Genomic DNA, 6,000 nt, shown 5'->3' with positions numbered 1-6,000 from the left:
TGATGAAAATGTAATGATAAGTCATTCTATAAGGAGAATACAACCGAGTATAAGAGAAAAGAGGATCGAATTTACAATGGAATTCTCCTCTGATACAAGTCAATCTATAAGTCTAATTTCTGAAAATACATAGCATAAATACATCGAGCTCATGACTCCACGCATAGCTCAATGCCACATTATGACGATATACGCGCAGACCAAACCACATTAAACAAATTACAATCAGCTTGGACCTGTCATATTGAGCAGTTTCTGATTACCTATGGCTATGAAATGAATAGTCTTAGCATCTTAGCAGGGTGTTTTAATCTTGGATTTTCAGGTAAAATATTGAATTTCAGACCTTTGGAAGCAGTTGTTTTGGGTGGAGTTGGATTAGTTATCATCTGCCCCTGCTGAGAAGTCAGGCTCATCAGGCCTTTGCAATCTCGGCATTTCAACACCCTTGATTTTCTGACCTACTCTCCGAGTGTTTGCAGCAAACCTAGAAGCCAAAATTGTAACATTCAGATTCTGCTTTGCTTGAGAAGAAGTTGAGGTACGATGCTCTTCCTCCTCTTGCTCAGTTTCACAGGCCACTTGCTCATCAGGAACATATGAGAAAGACTCCATCATACCAAGGTTCTTGGCCATTTTCCTCTTCTTGCAGTGGCGCCAAGCAGCCTGAATGAAGCAGGCAGGCCATGTCCTCCAGTGATGAGAGTAGAAACAGAAAGTGTGTTGTAGCTTCTTACTGTGTAGACGTCTAAATTGATTTGCTACAAACTTGAGATCTTCTGCTCTTAACACAAAGGCTTCTACTTCAATAAGAGCTTTCACTGTCCTTGTAGAAGAAGGCAAGTTGACTGTAGACTTTGAAAGCAATGCCCATGCAAGTAATTCCTCACCACAAAAGTCGCCTGGCCTCAAAGTAATTGAATTGAAGAAACCTGTCCGGCCCCCATTTGTTGTCGAGCTTTCCAGCCTCCCACTGATTATAAAAAGCATTTCTGTGACAGGGTCACCTTCACGAACTATGTACGTGCCCTGAGAGTACTTAACGAGGATACCAAGCGTTCACAAAGGGCGTCTGGTAGCTGATCATCCATCTGCGAGAAAAAGGGAACCTGCAATTCCAGTATAAGCACAGGCTAAACAACATCTCTTTTGCTAAGCTTTTGACATATATGTGATTATCATATTAGAAACAGAACGCATCTTTACAAATGATGCTCTGGTCCCCTCAGTATAAGGTTAGTTGAAAAGGAACTTACACGTCGAACAAGATCCAAGCAAAGGTGACGTTGGATATCTCTACGAAGATCTGTAGGAAGGGCATGCAAGATTGATTCTTCATCAACTCCTCGAGTTGCAAGCCACTTATACGGGACAAATTGCCTAACAAGTTCTCGAAGATTTTGGGGGATTTGGCGATGTCTCATTCATTCCTCAGTGTCTCGTCGCTTGAGCCTCCACTCCTCAAATCTCACAGTAATGGATTGCAAATAGGTCTGTACTTGATATGGAATGATTAAAGGGTGAGCAATTGGAATGTTAAGGAACGGAATTAAATATGAAACAAGCATGATTGCTCAGAGGCTTCTCAGTACCTGCATGTTTCCAATTAAATGAGCCAACAAAACTAGATTAAGGATTGAGATGAGTACGGCAAGCAAGGTTTCCCCAATATATGTGCTTATGGCCAAAGACTGAGCATAAGAACTGAAATTGATGAAGGAAAAAAAGATATATCAAAGTTCTGTGCTAACAAAAGAAGAACCAAAGCAGAGACAATTATCAATGAGCCATTCAAGTAAAGCAGGAAAAATCAGTTTATTTAAACTGAAACACTGCATCATAATTATCATTGTCATCTTCCAGAACGGAAAGTGGAGAATGAGATAACACAGCAAACATGAAGCATACCTCAAGTTCTGTAAGCCCCACCAGAGACAATAGAAATACTTCTCCAAGAACTTAGAGGAGACAACATTATTTGTCAATGTATTTTCAAATATGCCATTTATGAAACTGGTTGTACTCTCAGGATTGCAGTTATTAAACACAAGAGTACTGTTTTCCCATATCCCTTGATCATTGTCCATCCAATGTGCCACATTCCAAGTAATGAAGAAAGCATTTCACAGGGCCTGATTTGTTTTTGCATTCAGATTTCCAGCATGTTGCTTGCCGTTCAATTGACAATAAATACCATGATGCCCCTAAGACCTGCAGGAGCAGAAGCCAAGTCATGAGAAATTTAAAGTAATTGACTAATTAGAGACTGCTAATAGGGTGTAATGATTGGCACAAATGGTGAGGTACAAATTTTGAGTGAGGTGAAATTACATACATGACTAGCCAACATGTACAATAGAAGATTTTATGCAGCTCCCGCCCAAGCAGTCTTTGCAACTACTCCTGTCGTCTTGATAATCTAGAAACTTAAGGGAAAAATCAAATATAATCTGGGAGCATATTGGAGCAGAACAATCAGTACGAGGGCATTGTTGGTGTGATCAGCATGAGAGCTTCTGACAGCCGGTAAAATGAACCATATCATAATCTGCCAAATCAAGAGAGAGAAAAAGAACAACAATAAGATGTTACTTATTTACTTTCGCCTTCAGAAGTTACAAACTTCAAGCAATGAGAAAGAAAAAAAATCATGTGCGAGAAAAGGGTGTGTAATTTAATAATATGTGCTGGGATTTTTACTCCTAAATCCTGTCATTTATTTAAGGAACAGCATCCGATGGCAATTTCTCGTTATATACCTAAATGTTTTTTATCATGTTTCCAAAATCCAAATTATTGAGATGCTTCACCCCCCGACTATATAGGAATTTCAAGTTCATCTACTACTCTGTTTTAGTTTCTTGCACTCTCTCAGAATCCAAACAGAGTATGATTAGTCTTTCTATGCTTTACTCTACTGTCCAAGCACTACTCATTTTCATCCGGAATACTCAATTAACATATTATTGATGTATTAACAAAAACTTTTAATCCTAATCCCAGAAAAAAAAAATTCATAATAGTACCTGACGAAGGGGAAGTGCAGCCACCAGATCTATGAAAAAAATCTGATTTCAGGTACCGCCTGAAATCATCTTTGGATCCATAACAAGTTCACCTCTTCCAAAAACTCTAGAATTAGGGGAAACATAAGCTGTCCTGAACTTAATAACCATATGCAACAGATAAAATACATCGGCAAAAGTTCGAAAACAAGTGACATTATAATCCCAAAATTTAAATCAGAAGTCATACGTGATGAATTGCCACTGTGCACCACTGATGGGAGGTAAAAATACAAAGGATCGACAAACAATGCAACTAAGCACCAACACAGAAAAAGCCTATTCCATTTTAAGAAAATATCACTGCTTGGATCAAGAATTTTCCTCCTCAATGGCTCATAATTTTCTGGGAAAACTATTAACCTTTCCAAATTTTGGGATTCTGTAAGTAGTGGTCCTGTTTCTTTCACCTATACCGCCCTCATGTTCTATCCGAGGAGCTGATGCTTTGTATACTGGCAATGGCTTTTCTGTTTCAAGGTTATTCTTTCCAACATTGTAAAAGCTACGAAAAAATAATAATAATAATCCATTGATCAAAAGTTGCAAGAAACTGAAAAAGCAAGTAAGGTAGACAGTTACTTAGTCACCTCACAAGCTTCTCGTTGTGAAACTCCATGCTTTTTGAAAGTCATTCACCTGCATACAAATTCACCATTATTTAATGACTTAATCCCAAAAGAGAGCTTGCGCAACATATTTCTTGAAAGAATTTGATGGGAGACGTGTGGGGAAGAAACATAACTAAGTGGTTATGCGTTTTGAGTTCCATTAAAAGCCCACTAAAAACTAGCAGTAAAACAAATAATTTTATAGTAAAATAAAAAAACTTGCAATAATTAGTTTGAAGAAGACAGTTTGACTGAGATTAGATATAGATGTGAAGGGCATATCCGTTCGAAAAATGAAAGGAAGTGAAAAGAGAATAAAATGATATTTGTTAACGGAGTTTTCAGGGGAATTTTGATTTGACTCTTCCATCATTTTCGTCCGTTAGTGAATAGTGAGTGACTCGCACATCCGAATACATGCCCGGGTACATACACACACATTTCAGTTTAAAGGCATCTAGAAGCATGATCCCGTGTCATTCAGTCAATTAGATAGAACAGGGACAGTGGTGCAGCCACTAGAACAGGATTCAATTAGTAGGTCCCAGGCGCAGCCGTCTTTTTTTAATTATTTATAATTGGTATAATAACAACCTCTTCTCACATAGATAAAATTTGTCATGCGACTCATGTAAATTTTTCCTCAAAGGGTTCGGCTATGTTGTAGTTTATTTATGGTAGAATACGAATTTTATTTACATATATAAAATAATAAATAATGAGTTACAACGAAATTTTTATCATTTATTACTTTATATGTGTAGTTAAAATACATACTCTACCATAAGAGAATTCCAACGTAATCATAACCTTTCCTCAATATTCATTATGAATGTGAATGATTGTTGAGGAGGGGAGGTGAGGGCCGGTCGCCATTCTCCTTTTGGAGGATCCGGCCAATGACTATTAGAGACGAAATGCAGTAGTAACACTCTCCTACTGGTTCGAGTAAATAGTAATGATGATGATGATGATGATGATGATGATGATGATGATGATGATGATGATGATGAAGATGATACAGCTATACATAATTTCAATTGACGAAAGTTATTGATTAGTTAGTTGTGTAATATTCGGAACTAACGTGTGTCTCGTTAATGAGAAATGACAAATGAGAATTGACAAGCTCTGCACCCCGTAATTCACAGGTTCCAAAAGTGAGGCGTGCGGCTCGCGGTCCCCACATGATCGATTTTCCGGCGGTGAACCAACGACATTGCCCGAACGCACGTGGGGAAACGACAAGTTGAAATTTGCATCAAATCAAACCAATGACGGGTATCGCGGGGGAAATATGAAAATTGTTTGCTTTTCGGTGTTTCTTTTTGCCAGGTGTACCCGCAAAATGCATACTATTGACGATGCCGTTTCGTTTTTACGAAGATTACAGAGTGAATGCTGACGCAGAATCCAATCATTGTACATCTCAAATTCGTAATCCTGCGTTCAAACATTACAAACGGTATCATCATCATCATCATTATTATTATTATATCTTCAATTCCAATTTCCTAGTCAATTACTCCCTGGCCCAGTGGTGAACACTAACGATTGACACCTCCTTAAAGCCAGCGCCGAGAAGCCTTGTACAAGTCTATGCTTTCATAATTTAGAAGTATATGCCAAGCGGGTCTCAACAAGGTACAGCCGCGCTCTGATATTACGGTCAAAAAAGGCTTCAATTCTCTAAAACCATTCTCTAAAACCATCACATGAAAAACAAAAATCTTCTATGATTTCATTCGGTGGCAGAAGAAGTTTTGCACATTTCATGTACACAACTTAAGGTGCGTTTAGAATTGAAGTTAAGTAGTTGTATCTTTTAAGTTACAATAATAAAATATTTAATAAACACTAATTACTGTAACTTAAAAATTATATTGATATAATTTTTTATAAATACGATAAAAAATTTATTATATCTTTAATAATTTTATCAAAATTATTATTTAAAATTTATATTTACTGCATATTATTAATTTTTATTTCATAATTACATACTTACTGTTTTTTTTCACAACTACAGTACCTCAGGACCTTAATCTGTATCCAATCATAACTATCATTCATAGTTGGCGACAAATTTGTTTCTGATTCGGATCACCACATATTGAAAATATGTGTTGCCATGACTGATTTAGAGAAGTAACGCTTCATATACAAGACTTGCGCTTTTTAGCTAAAGGTTTAGGTGAAATACATGTACTTATTTCACAACTACAATCATCAATTTAGCATGCCAATGAAAAATGGTAACTCATTATTTAGCTAACATGCAGAATGAAATCCTTCTTTCATGCATGGATTCAATCAGTAAATCA

At 37.0% G+C, this 6,000-nt stretch overlaps 1 pseudogene; it reads right to left on the bottom strand.

Moving 5' to 3' along the window:
- Nucleotides 1-3,804, bottom strand: LOC102629312 (probable cyclic nucleotide-gated ion channel 14; annotated as a pseudogene).
- Nucleotides 3,805-6,000: the final 2,196 nt, after the last annotated feature.

Source organism: Citrus sinensis, chromosome 1 (assembly GCF_022201045.2).
Source record: "Citrus sinensis cultivar Valencia sweet orange chromosome 1, DVS_A1.0, whole genome shotgun sequence".
Taxonomy (NCBI): Eukaryota; Viridiplantae; Streptophyta; class Magnoliopsida; order Sapindales; family Rutaceae; genus Citrus; species Citrus sinensis.
Note: the sequence above shows the minus strand (reverse complement) of the source record. Positions and strands in the feature narration are given on the sequence as shown.